The sequence below is a fragment of the Mobula hypostoma genome, chromosome 19 (assembly GCF_963921235.1).
Source record: "Mobula hypostoma chromosome 19, sMobHyp1.1, whole genome shotgun sequence".
In the NCBI taxonomy this organism is placed as follows: domain Eukaryota; kingdom Metazoa; phylum Chordata; class Chondrichthyes; order Myliobatiformes; family Myliobatidae; genus Mobula; species Mobula hypostoma.
Window position 1 is genome coordinate 9,202,592 of NC_086115.1, and position 20,827 is coordinate 9,223,418.

The window sequence follows — 20,827 nt, forward strand, 5'->3', positions numbered from 1 at the left end:
CTGGCCCTCTAAGCAACCATTCCTGCCCCCAAGCTATCCAAGTCTCTGTAATGGCCACAACATCATAGCTCCAAGTATCGATCCACACTCTAATCTCATCTGCTTTGTTCATGATGCTTCCTGTATTAAAATAGACACATCTCAAACCATCGGTCTGAGCGTATCCCTTCTCTATCACCTGCCTATCCTCCCTCTCGCACTGTCCCCAAGCTTTCGCTATTTGTGAGCCAACTGCCCGTTCCTGTCTCTTCAGTTCAGTTCCCACCCCCCAGCAATTCTAGCTTAAACCCACCCCAATAGCCTTAGCAAACCTACCTGCCAGGATATTAGTTCCCCTCAGATTCAAGTGCAACCCGTCCTTTTTGTACAGGTCACGCCTGCCCCAAAAGAGGTCCCAATGATCAGAAATCTGAATCCCTGCCCCCTGCTCCAATCCCTCAGCCACACATTCATCCTCCACCTCACTCTATTCCTAAACTCATTGTCCCGAAATTACTACCTTTGAGGTCCTGCTTCTCAACTTCCTTCCTAACTCCTTGTAGTCTGTTTTCAGGACCTCCTCCCTTTTCTTACCTATGTCGTTGGTACCAATATGTACCACGTGGACGTGAATAGAAACATCCCGGATCCCGGACCCCGGCACCTGGGAGGCAAACTACCATTCGTGTTTCTTTCCTACGTCCACAGAATCGCCTGTCTGACCCCCTAACTATAGTCCCTATTAATGCTGCCTTCTTCCATTCCCTACCCTTCTGAGCCACAGGGCCAGACTCTGTGCCAGAGGTGCGACCACTGTTGCTTCCCCGCACCCCCCCCCAACCCGGAAGGCCGCCCCTCCAACGGTACTCAAACAGGTGAGTATTAAATTGCGGGACTAATCTTCTTTGATGCATATATTTCAATCCAAATAGTACTGAGAAAGTCAGATGAGCTCAGCATATGGAATTATGATATTGTAGCCATTAGTGAGACTTGGTTGCAGGAGGGGCAGGACTAGCAGCTCACTATTCCAGGGTTCCACTATTTTAGGCATGATAGAGTGGGAGAGGTGGCATCACTAGCCAGGGGAAATGTCACAGCAGTGCTCAGTGACAACACAGAGGAGAATTCATCTAATGGGACCTTATAGGTGGAACTGAGGAATAAGGTAGGACCACATTAACAAGGCTAAATTATAGACCAGCCAACAGTCCATAGAATTTACAGGAACAAATTTGTAGAGAGATTGCAGGCTGCTGCAAGAAACACAAGGTTAAAATAGAAGGCAATTTTAACTTTCCACATACTGACTGGGACTCCCGTACTATAAATGGACGAGATGGGGTAGTCTTTTGTCAAATGTGTTCAGGAAAGTTTCTTTAATCAGTACATGGAAGTCTCAATGAAAGTGTGTGGGAAAAACTTGATCTCCTATTAGGGAATGAGACACAGCAGATGGCAGAAGTTAGTGCAGGGGAACATTTAGCAACTAGTGATCATAATGTCACTTTGTTTCAAGGTAATTAAGGAAAAAGATAGGTCTGGTCCTTGGGTTGAGATTCTAAATTAGGGAAAAGCCTATTTTGATGGTATCAGAAAGGATCTGATAAGTGTGGGTTGGGACAGGCTGTTTATGGCAAAGGTGGACTTAGTAAGTGAGAGGGCTCCAAAAGAGAAATTTTGAGACTACAAAGCTTACATGTGTCTGTCAGAATAAAAGGCAAGGATAACAAGTTTATGGAACCTTGGTGTGAGAGATATTGCTGCCCTGCTTAAAAAGTGGTGCATAGCAGGTATAGGCAAATAGGAACAAATGAGGTACTTGAGGAATATAAGAAATGCAAGAGAATACTGAAGAAAGAAATCAGGAGGGCTAAAAGGCAGCATGAAGTTGCTGTAGCAGATAAGGTGAAGGAGAATCCTAGGGGTTCTACAGATACGTCCAGAGCAAAATGATCTTCCTCTGGAAGATCAGAATAGTAATCTATGCATGTAGCCAAGAGATGTGGGAGATCCTAAAGGGATCTTTTACATCTATATTTACTTGGAAGACAGATAAGTGAAGCAAAGCAGCATCAACGTCATGGACCCTATACAGATTACAGAAGAGGAGCCATTTGTTGTCTTGAGGCAAATCAGGGTGGATAAATCCTCAAGCCTGACAAGGTGTTCCCTTGGATATGAATATTTGGATAGACTGGGACTCATAAAGGATAGTCAGCATGGCTTCGTGGGTGCCTAACCAATCTTATATAGAGTTTTTTGAGAAAGTTATCAGGAAAGTTGATGAAGGCAAGGCAGTGAACATTGTTTGCATGGACTTCAAGATATTTGACAAGGTCCCACATGGGAGGTTGGTCAAGAAGGTTCATCACTTGACATTCAAGATGAGGTAGTAAATTAGATTAGACATTACCTTTGCAGGAGAAGCCATAAGAGTGGTAGCAGATGAATGCCTCTCTGTTTGGAAGCCTGGGACTAGTGCAGTGCCACAGGGATTGGTGCTGGTTCCATTGTTTGTCATCCATATCGACGATCTGGATCAGCAAATTTGTGGATGACACCAAGATTTGGGGTGTAGTGGACAGTGAGGAAGACTATCAAATCTTGCAGTGGGATTTGGACCAGGTGGAAAAATGGGGTGAAAAACAGCAGATGGATTCTAATGCAGACAATTGTGAGGTGTTATTCTTTGAGAGGACCAACCAGGCTCGGTCTTACACATAAGAGTGGTAGGACACTGAGAACTGCAGTAGAACGAAGGGATCTGGAATTACAGATCTATAATTCTCTGCAAGTGGCAGCACATTGTAAAGGAAGCTTTTGGCACAGTGACCTCCATCCTTCAAAGGATTTAGTACAGGTGTTGGAATGTTATGTTGAAGTTGTATAAAATGTTGGTGAGGCCTAATTTGGAATATTGTACGCAGTTTTGGTCACCTACCTACAGGAAAGATGTAAATAAGTTTGAAAGAGTACAGAGAAAATTTACCAGGGTGGTGTTGGGACAGGAGGTGGATACAATTTCAATGTCAATGTTTAAGTATGGATAGGTACATGGATGTGAGGGGTACAGACAGCTATGGTCCAGGTGCAGCTCAATGGGACTGGGCAGCTTAAATATTTTGGCATGGACTAGATGGGCTGAAGGACCTGTTTTTGTGCTGTCGTCTTCTATGTCTCTATCAACAAAACTTCTTCATCCTGCTTGACTCACTGATATCATCCACCAGTTTGTTGCTCCAGATTCCAGTAGATTGATTGTTGTGTGAGATTCCAGCATCTGTAATCTCTTATGTCTCCATCAATTAATGCTGTTGGTAGCAGTTCTAATAGTTAACATAGAGGCAATGTAGGCTTCTGAAAATCACTCTCCTGTCAGCATTGCCCTAAAGGAAGTCTTATCGAAAACGTTTATGGTGTACCCCTTAAGGTGGCAAAATCATTCCATAGCCTGAAGTATTTTGGAATAAAGTCTAGTAATTAGTGCAATCACTTTACAGTGCCAGTAGTCACCAATTGGGGTTCCACTTTTGTTGCTGTCTGCAAGGAGTTTGTAAATTATCCGTGACCATCCTGATTCCTCTGGGTGTTCCAGTGTCCTCCACATTCCAAAGACTTCAGAACAGGATTAGGGTCAGTAAATTGTGGACATGCTATGTTGGTGCGGGCTGCTCCCAGCACATCCTCACTGTTTTGATTTGATGCAAACGACGGTACACATGATAAGTAAAACTAATCTTTAATCGAGGGGGGAAGGATGGGGGGTGGGAAGAGAAGAGGGCTCTGATCAGACGGGCACAAGCACAAAAGACATTTTCAGGGTTTGGAGGAAAATTCTGCAAGTTATTGGAACACAAAGACAAAGTCTGAGATAAAGTGGAACTCAAAACTCAAACAACTTCATCCTACCCTCACCAGCTATTTCTTATCTAAAGTTTAAAAATGGAGAAGCAACAAATTTAATCTATACATACTAGCAATTTGAGTTAAGCAATATAAATAGAATAATCAGGAATTCAAACACTCACTGTCAGGCTAAATATGAAAAGAGCCCTTGATCAGCTGCCAGTTTCCAGGAGCCTTGAAAAGGAGGGTTGACAGTTCATGGGAACGATCTAGTTAACAGACTTCAAAATTAACAATTAAAAATAATGCAGATGCTGACGGCCATCATAAGATCAAGGGCAACACTGGGAAACACTGCCAATATTATCAGCACTAGAAGCATTTCAACTGATGGTGAAATGCACTTTCAAAAGGGAAAACTTGACAAAGGAAATTTGTAGGTCAGTGGAAGAGAGTGCTCTTTCAAAACCAGTTAAGTCACCCCCCCCCCATTGTATGACTCTCTAGCCAACCAAGAAACAAAAACTTTCGTTAACGCTTGACATCAATGTCGCCAGGACAAATAACTGAGAAACACAGATTAGGAGCAGTAAAAGGCCATTTGACCATTCGAGGCTGCTATGCTGTTGAAAGCTATCATGGCTAATGTGCTTGTAACCTCAAATCCACATTCCTGTTTACTCTCAGCAACCTTTTACCCCTTTGCTTATCAAGGATCTATCCAACTGTACCTTAAAAACATTCAAGGACTCTGCTTTTGACTTTTGAGCAAGTATACATACAAATCACAAATATTAAAATGAAACTGTCGCTATATCTGTCTTAAATAGACAGGTAACCCCTTGTTTCCAAACAGTTCTCAACACTCTTTCAAGTGGAAACATCCTCGGAACTTCTACCCTGTCAAGACCTTTCAAGATCCTACATTGCAATGGAGTACTCTCCCACTCTTCTCATCTTCAGCAAATGGACCTAGGCAGCCTGGCCTACCATGAGAGCTAGAGCCAGTATAAAGCAGGACATCCTTTACCACAAGTGAAGGTGACCAAATCAGAACCCAGAGTTACTTATACACCAGGTGACTGGATTCAAAGTCAAATAAACAAAGTATAATGTGTTACCATACACTACCTTGAGATTCATTTTCTTGCAGGCATTTACAGGAAAATAAAGAAATACAATAGAATACATGATAAACTACACCTAAACCTCACATAGCGCTGATTTGTTACATGGTTATTCAATTCTCTATTGAAATTTTTTTAAATGACAAAAATTAAATCTAAAGAACACATAAAACTTCTCAAGAATGGCCATTACAATAAACATTCAATCAACCAATGAAAGTGCTTTGCATACACTTTGAGCCACTCACAGCCAATCATGCTCTGCCTTCCCCGCATGTGTAAATGTTCTTCCTTCCTTGCCAACTTATTCCATTTTTTTCACCCCATAATGTCTGGAAAACAGCCTGCAACTTCCAGTAAGGATAGTACATCCACAATGTCTTGGAAAAGCATCAGCATGGATGTGATACAGTGTTTGGAAACTAGTGAGTGTCAGGTTGATACTGGCACCTCTTTGAAATTGGCTACATCAGAGATCAGAACAATTATAAAAAAATGCAGACAAGATAAAAGCTTCTGCCATGATGACCTCAGTTATCAATGAAGGTGACCTGTTCAATGAGCTATTTGCTTGAAAAAAATGGAAAATAGACTAAGTAACACACATAAAAGTTGCTGGTGAACGCAGCAGGCCAGGCAGCATCTCTAGGAAGAGGTGCTGCCTGGCCTTCTGCGTTCACCAGCAACTTTTATGTGTGTTGCTTGAATTTCCAGCATCTGCAGAATTCCTGTTGTTTGCGTTTTTAAATAGACTAAGTATATGGGTGGATGACCAAATGCAATGAAACAGGTCCTTAAGCCAGCTGATAATAATGGAAAAGACAAGAAGCATCTTCAATCATATTCAAGAAGATACATTGATTACATTCACAGCCAGAGGTTGGTGTGATAGATTTAAATAGCGCAGTAATCTCCATAGCATATGCATCTCCAGTGAAGCAGCTAGTGTAGGCAGCAAGAGCCTTAATAACGAAGAGCTTCGAGAATTGGCACAGCAACGCATCCCAGGTGAATATGAGGACACGGATAGGGAAGAAAAAACACCAGCAAGAAACCTCATCGTAAAATTCCTCAGCACTAGCATCACCATGATCACACAAGTCATGGACCAGTTCATCGATAATGACCCTGACTGGGAGCGAAGCAAAAAGCAAAGAGGGGTGTTCTCAACATGACTTCCTGCTACTAAGAACTGCTTCATGAGAGGAAATTCAAGAAAAGGCAGTCGAATCTCGATGTGAAGAAGACGACAAATTTAGAGGACCCACAGCCTGGTGCCTCCTCTAAGATGCAACCACCACTCGTTTCCTTCCGTTGCTGCTGCTTCGCTGATGTACTGTTAGGCCTATTTGTGTGTTTGTTACTCCACAAGTTACTGTGTATACACAAAATAATACATCCTACAACTCGTTTGATTTTTTTAAAAATCAGGCACACATGTTCATTTACGTAATGTTATAATGACCCCACATAGCACTTATTTACACAGCGCTCTGCCTCTGAGTTACGCGTCCTCAATGTTAAGCGGGGTCTGACTGTACACAGAAATAAAGACTGACAAACGTTCAATGTGCAAAAAACAAACTCTGCAATAAAAAAAACTGAGAACACGAGTTACAAAGAGTCCTTGAGAATCAGCCTGTAGGGTGAGCTACGTCCAGTTGTGGTGGTGATTCAGAGTCCAGGATTACTCTCTCTCACGTTTTGCCCACTTGGTTTGAACCCTTTTTTGGCCACATTGAAAGCTGAAAATTTGGGTCTCTTAACATGTGATTAATAATCAGAACAGCACACATTAGTGCCTTGTATAAAATTCATTCCGTTACCTCTCTCCTTGCTGCAGGTAGAAGTAATGTGCTGAGCACTGATAGTGCTGAGGCTTATGTTCAAAAACAATGATGTACACATTAATATTAATACTAGATGAATTTGGAAGAAAAACTCTGATTCGCCTACGCTCTGCTATTTGGACACAAGAGGAAGCCTAGTCTGAATTCCTGTTCTAGTTTGTTCCTTATGCCACTCTTGATAAATCCTTATCAGGAGATATTAAGGTCAGAGCATGCAGAAATATTTCCCACCGACACATTCTGCCCCAGTACAGAAGAATGAGCACTGCAGAAGATGAACTATTTGCCACTTAAGCTGCTCTTTAGAAGGAACAGAAGGAAGAAAATATATGAAAGAACACCAAAACAGTCCCTAAGCAGAACTACAAGACATAATTTAACAACAAAGCAGTAAAACAGTTCGAAAACATCAGTATCATTTTGGCCGATTTTCTTTGGGTTTATTAGGAAAAACTAATATTTCACTGTAACACACACAAAATAGTGGAGGAGCTCAGCAGGTCAGCAGCATCTGCGAAGAAGAATAAATATTTCGGGCCAATCTTCAGTGAGGAAGGATAAAGAAATCAGAATAAGATGGGAGGGAAGGGAAGGGAAGGAGTACAAGCTGGCAGATGAAAGATGAGACCAGGTGATGGGAAGGTAGGTGGGTGGGATGAATTGAGAAGCAGGGAAGTGATAGGTGGGAAAGGTAAAAGATTCCATTTACAGACTATATATCATCTATAGATGGAGGCTGAGAGTTAATGGTAGGAATAGAAAGTGAAAGAAAGCCTTACTGTGACAGACAGGAGGACTTTACAATGGATAGTCAAAACTGCCCAGTGCATCACAGGCACCAATCTACCCGTCATCAAGAGCTTAAGGTATATACGTAAAGGTGTCAGAAAAGGGCGAGTAACATCATGAAGGATCCCACACATCCTGCTTATGGACTGTTTGTCCCACAACCATCGAGGAGAAGGCTGCATAGCACCCATGGCAGAATCACTAGATTCAAAAACAGCTGCTTTCTCCAAGTAGTAAAGCTGATCAACATCTCTACCCACTAACCCATCCCTCCATAAGCCCCACCACCACTACTTTATCGTTTCTTGTCAATCACCTTATGTACAGGCCCTCCTGTGTCTAGAGTCACTTTATGGACATATAATTAATGTATACAAGTTATCTTATCTATTTATATTTATTCTGTCTTCTTTAATTGTTTCCTTCATCTTATTGTGTATTCTTTTGTGCTTTATCGGATCCAGAGTAACAATTATTTTGCTCTGCTTTACACTTGTGTACTGGAAATGACATTAAGTGTGGTCCTGCTTTGGTCGAGGTCGATCATGGATGTTGCGTCCTAGCTATCTACGTTGTTGGAGCAGTGGCGTTGGTGGCTGACAAGACCAATGCGAGACCTCCTGTTATAAAGGTCACATCCATACGTGGTCTCATCTCTGCTGGAACTGCAGAGTTGCTTTCTATGGGCCCGTTTGTCTTCTGCCATTTTCAGGAATACTTCCTCGCCTGACTTAAGGTGTTATTTGTGCTTCCCCACCTGGTGCAGTTGACTGCAAGTTCCTCCCAGGACTTTCAGGTCCCTCTTCAGGCATCCTTGTAGCACAATTATGGGTGGCCAGCGGCTCTCTCCAGCTCACCATAGAGGATGTCTTTTCAGATGTGGCCACTCTGTACATGGCAGACATGGCCCAGCTAGTGCTGGCACGGCTGCCTGAGCAGGGTGTACACACTAGGGAGGCTGGCATGAGAGAGAACCTTAGCATGGGTATTCTGTCTCTCCAGGAGATACTCGAGATACAACAAGGGCAACTTAAATGGAAGGTGCTGAGCCTTCTCTCGTGTTTAGCATATGTTGTCCAGGTCTTGCTGAAGAACAACAATGTGCTGGTGACACTAGTGTTGTACACTGCCATCTTTGTTTTGACTGACAGTTTTGAGTTCTCCCAGACTCGTGTGGTGAGGCAGGCAAGAGTTGTTGCAGCCTTCCTGATATGCGTGCCGATTTCTGCATCCAAGGAGAGGTTCTCACTGACGATGGACCCAAATACATGAAATAATGAATGACGTCCACTTTGTAGTTATCAATGGAAATGACAGGTGGTACTTCACATCTTGTCCCAAGACGTTTGTATTTTTCAGGCTGATTGACCTAATTCCTTGCAGGCCTGGGAGAAGTGATCCGTTAAGCTCTGGAGTGTGGGTTGCGACTGCTGCATCATCGGCAATCAATAGGTCTCTGTTCATAGCCTTGCGCACTTTGGTTTTGGCTCTATGGCAGGTGAGGTTAAAAAGCCTAGTATCTATTCTAGTGTGGAGGTAGATCCACACCAGAACATACTGTTGCTGTGCCAAATGCGTGCTTCCAGAGAAGGGAAAAGAAGATCCCAAAGAGTGCTGGTCCAAGAATACATCCTCTCTTAATGCCACTGCTCATGTCAAAGAGCTCCGAAGAGCTGTGTTGCATTGCATAATCCCCTTCATGCTGTTGTGGATTTGACCATGCTCTGTAGACTTGGTGGGCAGCCTATCTTAGAAAGGATCTGAAAGTTTCCATCTGTGATGACCAAGTCAAATGCCTTGGTGAGGTCAATATATACAATGTAGAAGGGCTTCTTCCGTTGTCTGCACTTCTCCTGGAGTTAGCAGAGAGGGGAAATCATGTCCGCAGTTGATCTTTCAGCACAGAAGCCACTCTGACTCCTGCTAGACACATTCAACCAACTTCTGAAGGTAGACCAAGATGACTTGGACAAAGACTTTGCCAGCAACATTCAAGAGGAAGGTCTCCCTTCCTCTTTGTTTGTTACAGTCACTTCTCTCACCTTGGTTTTTGTAGAGGGTAATGATCTTGGCCCCTGATCTTGCAGGTGCCAAAGGCTAATAATTCAGTGCTTGATCAAGTCTGGGGGATTCCCATCATTGCCTGGTACCTTCCCTGAGGCCAAGCTACTGATGGCCTTGTTGAACTCCTCTAGGCTCGGCTCTGTATCCCGTTCTTCCATTGTCGGTAGGCACTCAGTTGTGTCCAGGGTTGAGGTGGTAACAGTATTCACTCTGGAATAGAGATCAGAGTAATGTTCTATCCACGTCTCCATCTATTTGTTCCTGTCTGTGATTACTTTCCCCAATGATGGATTTGAGGAGAGCCATCTTGCTCTGAGGGGCCAAGAGCTTTCTTGATGCCATTACACATACCCCTGACATTGTCTGTTAGAGCATGCCCTCACTGACCTGCATCCAGTTGTTGGTGCAGCGCTGGCAGTCTGCTGAACTTTACTTCCAGCAGCCCTGAGGATCTATAGGATCCTCTGAGTTGGTAAGTGCGTATTCTTGGCTAGGGGAACCCCATTCAAAAGTCAAAGTAAAATTTTTATACATCATATACAACCCTGAGATTCTGTTTCCTTCTGGCATACTTAGTAAATCTATAGAACAGTAACTGTAAATGGGATCAATGAACAACAAACTGTGCAAATACAAATATGGGTAAATAGCAATAAGTAACAAGAATCTTAAAGTGAGGCCATCAGTTGTTGGAACACCAGAAAGAGAATGTGTAGTTAACCCCTGTTGCTCAAGAGCCAATGGTTGAGGGGTAGTCACTGTTCCTAAACCTGGTGATGCGAGTCCAGAGGCTCTTGTACCTTCTACCTGATGGAAGCAGTGAGAAAAGTGTGTGTCTTGGGTGGTGAGGATGGATCTTTGATGATGGATGCTACTTTTCTACAGCAATGTTTCATATTAATGTGTTCAATGAGTTGGGAGGGCATTACCTGTGATTTACTGGGCCAAATCCACTACTTCTCTAGGATTTTCTGCTCAAAAGACATTGGTGTTTCCATACCAGGCCATAACGCAGCCAGTCAGTACACTTTCTACCATACATCTATAGAAGTTTGCCACGATTTTTGATGTCATGCCAAATCTCCACAGGCTCCTGAGGAAGTAGAGGCACTGTTGTGTTTTCTTTGCAATCATATTTATATGATGGGTCCAGAACAGGTCCGCTGAGATAGTGCCACCTAGGAATTTAAAGTTATTGACCCTTTCCCCCAATCCTCCAATGATCACTGGCTCATGGACCTCTGGTTTCCCTCTTCTGAAGTCTACAATTGGTCCTTTGGTCTTACTGACATTGAGTGACGGCTTCAGTAATGGGCATCATCACGATGAATTCTGTTTTCGAAGTTATCTTCCCAAAGGTGGCCAAGGCTGAACTGTAGACAGTTTCCAGGGAGCTGGGCGCTCAGTTCTTTATCAAAGGACCTAGCAAACTGCTCCAGCAGGTCTGATGTCATGTTTAATGACATTAAACAATCTTGCAAACATCAGTACTGTTGTTAATCTCTACTTTGCACAAGCCACCTGCACAATCCTTGAACCTAGTCAGTATCAGGTTTGCTTCAATATTTCCAGTGGTCAAATGACAGCTATGCAGGGTGCCCAATGAAGTGAAGTGCTGGAGAACTGTATAGGTGGCACCGTTAGTTGCAATATGTATACGTTCATTCATTCAGGTGTCTTGCCGTTCGGCGTGGGCGATCATGTCTCTCCATCCACCACGGTCCCTGACCCTCCGAACTGTAGTTGTTGTCTCCCCTGTTTCTAACTATGATGTTATTCCATCTATTATTTTCATTCTCTGTCTGCCTCTGCTTCTTTTTCCTTCCAGCTTTCCAGCTGTAACTAAATGTTCTAATGTCTCTCTTCGCATGATGTGTCCAAAGAATTTTGATTGCTTTTTTCTTATTTTAAGTAATGAACGTTTTGTTTTACATCATAAGAACCATACAAGACCTACCTGGAATAAGTATAGGATGATACAATATCAACAACCTCCACTATGTGGATGACACAGTACTGACAGCAAACAGTGAAGTAAATTTACAGAAACTAGTATCTACCATCAACACAAGAAAGCGAAAGACTTGGCCGAACCTTAAACAAAAAGAAAGCTTAAGTAATGGTAATATCAAAGAAACCTGATATCCCAAGCTGTAGGATCATATTGGGAAATGAAATCCTGAAACAAGTTCACAACTTCAAGTACCTTAGACCATGGGTAACATCTGATGGCAAATGCGAAACAGACATAAAAAGCAAGAATAGCAATGGCAAGAACAGCATTTACAGAAATGAGAAACATCCTAATGAACAAGAAAATAGCAATTGACATCCCTCTTAGAACTCTCAGCTGCTACATTCTTCCTATATTGATGTATGGCTGAGAGTCATGGACCATCACAAATGCAATGGGAAAAAGAATCAATGCAGCAGAGATGTGGTTCCTCAGAAGAATGCCATGTATATGCAGAAGAGTTACAAAACTCAAAGTCAATTTATTATTGAAGTGTCTGTATATATACACAGGGATAGGATATACAAGTATCTGGAAACCCATGGCTTAATTAGGACGAACAAGCATGGTTTTGTGAAGGGCAGGTCATGTCTTACCAACTTGATTGAGTTTTTTGACAGGATGATGAGAGAGAATGATGGAGGTAGGGCAGTGAATGGTGTATACATGTTTTGATAAGGTATTTGACAAAGTCCCTCATAGAAGGCTAATCCAAAAGATTAAGATGCATGGGATCTACGGTGAATTGGCTATTTGGATCCAGAACTGACTTGCGTATAGAAGGCAGAAGGTAATGATTAAAGGGATTTATTTTAGCTGGAGGTCTGTAATTGGTGGTGTTCCACAGGGATCAGTGCTGGGACCTCTGCTGTTTGTGATGTATATAAATGACCTAGATGAAAATGTCGATGGTTGGGTTAGTAAGTTTACAGATGATAACAAGATTGGTGGAGTTGTGTATAGGATAGAAGACTAGCAAAGAATCCAGTGCAATAATGATCAGTTGCAGACATGGGCATTGAAATGGCAGATAGAGTTTAATCCAGATGAATGTGAGGTGTTGCACCTTGGTAGGGCAAGAAGATAGTATCCTTTATGGGCAAGATCCTTAACAGTGTTGCTGAGCACAGAGATTTTGGGATCCAAGTTCATAGCTCCTTGAAAGTAGCTACACAGGTTAATAAGGTGGTTAAGACAGCTTATGAATGCTTGCTTTTATTAGTTGAGTTCAAAAGTCACGAGATTGTATTGCAATTTTATAAAATTCTGGTTAGGCCACGTCTGGATTATTGCAATACAGTTCCGGCTACCCCACTATAGGAAGGATGTTGAGGCTTTGGAGAGGGAGTAGAAGAGGTTTACTAGGATGCTGCCTGGTTTACAGGGCATGTGCTATCATGAGAGGCAGGATAAACTTGGGTTGTTTTCTCTGGAGAGGCAGAGGCTGAGGGGAGATGGGAGATCTGATAGAGGCTTATAAGATTATGAGAAGCACAGCTAGAGTAGACAGAGTGCATCCTTTTCCCATGTCTAATACCAGAGAGCATGCATTAAAGGGGGAGGGGTAGGTTCAAGGGGGATGAGAGGGGTAAGTTTTTTTTACCCAGAGAGAATGCGCCACCTGGTATATTAGAGGCATTTATGAAACACGCGGATGTATGGGAGATGGATGGATATGGACATTGTATTGGCAGGATTAGTGTTTAGGTGTTTTTGATTTGCTTTTTAGCTGGTTTATCACAACGTTGTGGGCTGAATGGCCTGTTCATTTGCTGTACTGTTCTATGACTGTGGAAACATTGCTCTCGAGGTACTTGGAAAATGGTGGCTGCAAGTACATCTTAAACACAAGAGGTTCTGCAGATGTTGAAAATCCAAAGCAACACACAAAATGCTGGAGGAACTCGGGTCAGACAGCATCTATGAAAATGAATAAATATTGACCTACTGAGTTCTTCCAGCATTTTGTGTGTGTTGCAAATACATCTCCCCTGAGGAACACTTAGGCACAGAAATTGAGAAAGCAGTAAGTAATGAGTCCCCACTGAAGAACTCATCAAGATAACAGCTTCTGAAGGGTTTGTATTAACTAGAAGAAAATTGATATTGAATATTGCTTATGGGGATAATAAGTTTAAATCTCCAAAGATGTACTGTGCTTGCATTAGAAAGTGGTGTCAAAAGGTGACTAGCAGTCGAGAGCTCTTTCCCAACCACTAAATTGCTGCGTTACTTGTATTAAATTTCAACCAAAGTCTATCTTGCCTTTCTAAGTTGTTAGTTCAACGTCACCTTAATTAGTATCTGTTGCCAACAGACTGCAAAATGAGAAGGAATTGCTTCCGATTGTTCTCATTAGATCATTAGAAATTGAGTGTGTATTCACTGGTAACAGTGTTTATCCTCAACATAATTTGTTTCTGTAAGCAAAAATTTCACTTTCCTGTTGTTGCATGGGAAATTCTATACTCTCTGGTTATAAGATGGTGTGCAGAATTCAAGCAAATCACATTAAGTGCATGGAGATTGACCTTATCTGCACATTTTCCTTCAATTTGGCCAAATTATTGCACATGAGAACTGAAGGACAGCTTCACTACAAAGTGCTTAGCCCATCAGAGAACACTTAAAGAGCAAAGTAGTGTTAAGTGTGGCCTGCATTAGCAAACAACCAAAAATAATCAATTCAATTGGTCATTTGGCTTCTGGGTTCAGATTTTGAATGAGTAAACAAAAGCACAACAAAAGAAAAATCTTTCAAATAGTACAGAGACTGACTTTCCATGTAAGGGACATTTTTCTGATTTCAATTCTTTCAAAATGTTGGATTGTAAATAAAGGTTTTTCTCTGCCCTGACCTCCTAGCCTCTAATTAACCTTTCCGTAATCATGTTTTAAATACAACTCCCTGAACTCCTGGATATTTAGTTACCTCTTCAAAAGTCAAAGCTTCCTGAAACTTTTAAATTTGATTCAGTCTTCACGTGCTGCTAAAATCTGTCACTGACTTTCTGAATCCACACTGGCAACATCTTAACATGTTTTTACCTTCACTACTTTCAATCTTGGTAGCTGACATCCACTGCAGGACTTAAATCAATGCTTCTCAATTTAAAATAATAACTGAATGACAATCCTGTGATATTAATGCAGAATTCAACCCTTAGTTCACACAATGTAATCTGAATATATTCCTTGGTCAGAATCCATACCTAATGAGAGCACAACCAGTAAAACCCCTGAGGCTTCACAGTGAATAATGGGGAGTAAAAGTCACAAGCCTGGACCACTGTGATCATTTTGCATTAAAAGACATTTTTGTTCTAATTGTGCTTCTTCTTGTAAAAAAAATTGTGAATAATTTACATAAAAGTTGCTGGTGAACGCAGCAGGCCAGGCAGCATCTCTAGGAAGAGGTGCAGTCGACGTTTCAGGCCGAGACCCTTCGTCAGGACTCTAACACACATGAAAGTTGCTGGTGAACGCAGCAGACCAGGCTGAGACCCTTCGTCAGGACCTGAAACGTCGACTGCACCTCTTCCTAGAGATGCTGCCTGGCCTGCTGCGTTCACCAGCAACTTTTATGTGTGTTGCTTGAATTTCCAGCATCTGCAGAATTCCTGTTGTTTGTGAATAGCTTATGTCTTTTTGGTGAATCAGGGACATATATTGCTATGGGTCTGTGATGTTGTTGCAAGCAAGTTTTTGTATTGTACATGTACTTGTGCAAAGAAAATACGCTCCACTTTGGCTTTGATAGGGCACGCAACATCCACAAAGTGTTTACGAAGCACTGACTGCTCAATATAAAAAATAATGATTTAGTATTTAATCAACATGCTAGTATTTAATGGCTCCATAATGACAATACCTCATCCCTACATTGACATATAATAAATAGCCAAAGATCCAGTAAAAGTCCATTTTAAAATTATTGTTCTACCACAGGACTGAATGCCAACAATGTAGTCATCCTTAATGTAGTCAGTGCTTAAAAACAGATGAGGCACCTTCTTAGCTGGAAGTCCCTAGATAAGAGATGACTTCCCAAACTTTGTTTTCATACACTTCTGTCTCAAAACTTGAAGGGTAAGAAGAATCAACTGTGCATACAAAGACTGCATCTACACAAATATTCCTCTTAACAGCTCATGGCCCATTCTATAAGCATGAAAAATAAATTACTAGAAAGCAATATTTTCAGCTGGTGGTATGTTTTTGTAATGCAGTTTATTACAGCATTCAATAACTTTGAACCACAGCCAGTCTAAATTAGAGCAGTTTCACACCCAGAAATGCCAAGAAAATGGTCCATCTTGGCCATTTACCGGAGTCACCAACTTCATAGAAGATGATATTCAGGAAATTGCATTTATTCTACATTATAAAGAAATGGATGAGCACTGAATACAGCACGGTCCAAGAAGTGCTACACTGCCCATTCACCTCCTCCCTCATCTCCATTCAGGGCCCCAAACAGTCCTTCGAGGTGAGGCAACGCTTCACCTATGAAGCTGTTGGGGTCATCTACTGTATCTGGTGCTCCAGATGCCACCTTCTTTATATTGGTGAGACCTGATGTAAATTGGCTGAAGGTCCTGTATCTGTGCTGTAGTGCTGTGTGATTCTATGACCATAATGTGAATTGTGAATGGATTGGTGCGCCAATTATTGGAGTTGATTTTGTTCTGATTTTTCTTGGGAATGTAGCATGCCTAGGCAATTTCCAGAAGCCAGTGTTATGACTGTACTGGAATGGATTTACTAACTCTCGAGTATATGTCAGAATCAGATTTATTATCACCAGTATGTGATGTGAAATTTGTTAACTTAGCAGCAGCAGTTAAATGCAATACATAATCTGGAAGAGAGAAAAAAATATAACAAATAAAATAAAACATAATAACAAGTAAATCAATTACATATATTGAATAGATTTTTTAAAATGTGCAAAAACAGAAATGCTGTATATTAAAAAAAAAGTGAGGTAGTGTCCAAAACTTCAATGTCCATTTAAGAATTGGATGGCAGAGGGGAAGAAGCTGTTCCTAAATCACTGAGTGTGTGCCTTCAGGCTTCTGTACCTCCTACCTGATGGTAACAGTGAGAAAAGGACATGGCCTGGGTGCTGGGGGTCCTTAATATGGACGCTGCCTTTCTGAGACACTGCTCCCTAAAGATGTCCTGGGTACTTTGTAGGCTAGTGCCCAAGATAGAGCTGACTAGATTTACCACCCTCTGCAGCTTCTTTCGGTCCTGTGCAGTAGCCCCCCCATACCAGACAGTGATGCAGCCTGTCAGAATGCTCTCCATGGTACAACTATAGAAGTTTTTGAGTGTATTGGTTGACATGCCAAATCTCTTCAAACTCCTAATAAAGTATAGTCGCTGTCTTGCCTGCTTTATAACTACATCGATATATTGGGACTAGGTTGTTGCATGAACATTATTGATATTTTGTTGAGCAACACACATAAAATGCTGGAGGAACTCAACAGGTCAGGCAACAGTTACAGAAATGAATTAACAGTTGACGTTTCGAACTGAGAGCCTTCATCAGGACTAGAAAAGAAGGAGCAATGATGGAATGAAAGATTTAAGGAAGGTTGGATGTCAAGCGTTTTCAACTATCTTCCCTCCACAAAGTCAAAACTAAGGACCATTTCTGATTAATGCACAAGAACCTGCTTCATTCCAAACTCTCAGAAACTAAATCAATCCAATGTCACATACAGTGCCTGTAAAAAGTATTCACCCCCCCCCCCGGGAAGTTTTCATGTTTTATTGTTTTACAACAATGAATCACAGTGAATTTAATTTGGCTTTTTTGACACTGATCAACATATAAATACTAGTGATCTAAATTAATTACAAATATAAAACAAAATAATTGATTGCCTAAATATTCACTCCCTTTAATATGAGACATCAAATATCACTGGTGCAGCCAATTAGTTTTGGAAGTCACATAATTAGTTAAATGGAGATCACCTGTGTGCAGTCAAGGTGTTTCAATTGATTGTAGTAAAAATACGCCTGGATCTGGAAGATCCAACTTCTGGTGAGTCAGTATCTTGGTAAAATTTCCACCAGAAAGACAAAAGAACATTCCAAGCAACTCCACGAAAAGGTTACTGAAAAGCACAAGTCAGGAGATGGATACAAGAAAATTTCCAAGTCACTGAATATCCCTTGCATTACAGTTAAGTCAATCAGCAAGAAATGGCACAGCTGTAAATCTGCTTAGTGCAGGCTGTCCTCATAAACTGAGTGACGTGACCATGCAAGAAGGGGACCAGTGAAGGAGGTCACCAAGAGACCTACGACAACTCCTCTGGAGGAGTTTCAAGCTTCAGTGACTGAGATGGGAGGGCCTGTGCATACAACTGTTACCCAGCTGCTTCACCAGTCACAGCTTTATGGGAAACTGGCAAAAAGAAAGCCGCTGTTGGAAAAAAACACATGAAATCTCACCTAGAGTTTGTCAGATCGCATGTGGGAGACTCTGAAGCCAGCTGGAAGAAGGTTCTATGGTCTGATGAAATCAAAATTGCACTTTTTGGCTATCAGAATAAACACTATGTTTGGCATAAGCTGAACACTCCACATCAAAAACATACCATCCCTACCATGAAGTGTGGTGGTGGCTATATCATGCTATCGGAATGCTTCACTACAGCAGGCGCTGGAAGGCTTGTGAAGGTACAGGGCAAAATGAATGCAGCAAAACACAGGGAAATCCTGGCGGAAAACCTGATGCAGTTTGTAAGAGAACTGCAACTTGGGAGATTTGTTTTCTAGCAAGACAATGACCCTAAGCATAAAGCCAAATCTACTTAGGAATGGCTTAAAAACAATAAAGTTAATGTCCTGGAGTGGCCAAGTCGGAGTCCAGACCTCAATGCTATTGAGAACTTGTGGCTGGACTTGAAGAGGGCTGTTCACTCATGATCCCCCTGCAATCTGACAGAGCTTGAGCAGTTTTGTGAAGAAGAATGGGGAAAAATTGCAGTGTCCAGATGTGCAAAGCTGATAGAGACCTATCCACACAGACTCAAGGCTGTAATTCTGCCAAAGGTGTATCTACTAAATACTGACTTGAAGGGGTGAATACTTATGCAAGCAATTATTTTTAATGTTTTATATAAGTAATTAGATCACTTTGTTGAGATCTGTTTTCACTTTGACATGAAAAAGCCTTTTTCTGTTGATCAATATAAAAGTCAAATTAAATCCATTGTGATTCAATGTTGTAAGACAATAAAATATGAAAACTTCCGGGGGGGGGCATACTTTTTATAGGCACGGTAGAAACTCAGCCCACTGTGTCCACACTGACCGTCAAACACCCTTTACACTAATTCAACATTTAACCCCATTTTTAATCTCCACAGTCTCATCATCTCTACCCGCCCCCAAGTTTCCATCAGCTACCTACCTGCTATTGTGTTTGATTAAGCTGCCAACCCACACACCTTAGGGATGTTGGAGGAAACTGGAATACCCGGAGGAAACCCACATGCGGTCACAGGGACACACAAACAGTAACCTAGTGTTTAATTATTTTGTGCTTAATAATTCTAATAAATTTAGACCACTTTGTAGAAATTTGTTTTCACTTTGACACGAGTCTTTTCTGTCGATCAGTGTCAAAGAAACCAAATTAAATCCACTGTGATTCAATGTTGTAAAACAATAAAACATGAAGACTTCCAAGGTGGGGGTGAGTACTTTTTGTAGACACTGTATACCATAAACAAAAACCTGGTCTCACACATGGGATGATTAACTGGCCATGAAAGTAATTGCCACACAAGTGGATGAGCAATAGCAATCTCCAATGAGAGGGTCCAAAAGCCTGTACTTAATATTCAACACAACTGGGATTACAGAGGCTCTTGTTAACAGCATCAGTAGGTCACAAATAACGTGATTGCAATTGTACCACTCACGATAGTACTTTGGGTTTTAGACAGAGTCAGGGGCTGGGTATTGTGCAACATCTACACTAGGTGGCCTCTTTACTAGGTACCACGCACAAAATACTGGAGGAACTTTGCAGGTCAGGCAGCATCTATGGAACAGAATAAACAGTCGACGTTTCGGACTGAGACCCTCCATGGTCTTCAAATTCCTCCAGCATTTTGTGTGTGTGCGTTGCCTCAGATTTCCAGCATCTGCCGATTTTCTCGATTTATTAGGTACACCTGCTTGTTAACACAAATATCTAATCAGCCAATCCTGTGGCAGCAACTCAATACATAAAAGCATGCAGACATGGTCAAGAGGTTCAGTTGTTGTTCAAACCAAACATTAGAATGGGGAAAAAATGTGATTTAAGTGGCTTTGACCATGGAATAATTGTTGGTGCCAAAACAGAGGGGCTTGAATATTTCAGAAACTGCTGATCTCCTGGGATTTTCACACAGAACAGTTTCTAGAGTTTAGAATGGTGTGAAAAACAAAACAAAAATCCAGTGAACGGCAGTTCTGTGGGAGAAAAGGTGGAGAAAACTTCAGAGGAGAATGGCCAGACTGCTTCAAGCTGACAGGAAGGCGATAGCAACCCAAATATCCACATGTTACAACAGTGGTGTGCAGAACAGCATCTCCTAATGCACAAGTTGAATCTTGAAGTGGACAGGCTACAGCAGAAGGTTCCAATCCTGTACCTAAAAAGTGTCCATGGAGTGTAATTTCATTCCTGACTTCACTGTGCTTTCTTCACCTTCTACCAACACACAAGAGGAGGGTGATGAAATACTTGCCATGTCTCAAAATGCAAAGTCCACTTGTTTGGTACCCAATCTATCACCCCAAATATTGACTCCCTTCACCACTGGCACACTGTGGATAGAGTCAAAGTAAAATTTATCAAAAGTACATATACTGTATTGTATATTACCTTGAGATTCATTCTCTTGCAAGCATTTATAGAAAAATACAGACAATAAAATTTATGAAAAACCATACATAAATAACCAAAGGAAAAACAACCAATGCGCAAAAGACAAGTTGTGCAAATAAAAAAAAGTGCATAATTTTAAAAAGCAATATAGTTACTTGCCAAAGTTTCTTTGAGGGCACTTTCCAAATGAAACCTTTCTGACAGCAACAAAAAGGTGGATCACAACATCATATTCACTAAGTCGCAA

The 20,827-nt window shown here is 41.6% G+C and overlaps 1 protein-coding gene across 6 annotated transcripts in view; it reads right to left on the reverse strand.

Moving 5' to 3' along the window:
- Positions 1-20,827, reverse strand: part of LOC134358801 (ectonucleoside triphosphate diphosphohydrolase 4-like) — a 99,119-nt gene that overhangs the window by 63,284 nt on the left and 15,008 nt on the right. Inside the window, exon 1 of one of the 6 annotated variants that reach the window (XM_063071305.1) lies at positions 4,011-4,040. The exons of the other annotated variants lie outside the window; for them this stretch is intronic. The gene's annotated coding sequence lies outside the window, so the exon portion shown is untranslated. Of the gene's footprint in view, positions 1-4,010; positions 4,041-20,827 lie in introns of those variants that run through there. 6 annotated transcript variants of the gene reach the window in all.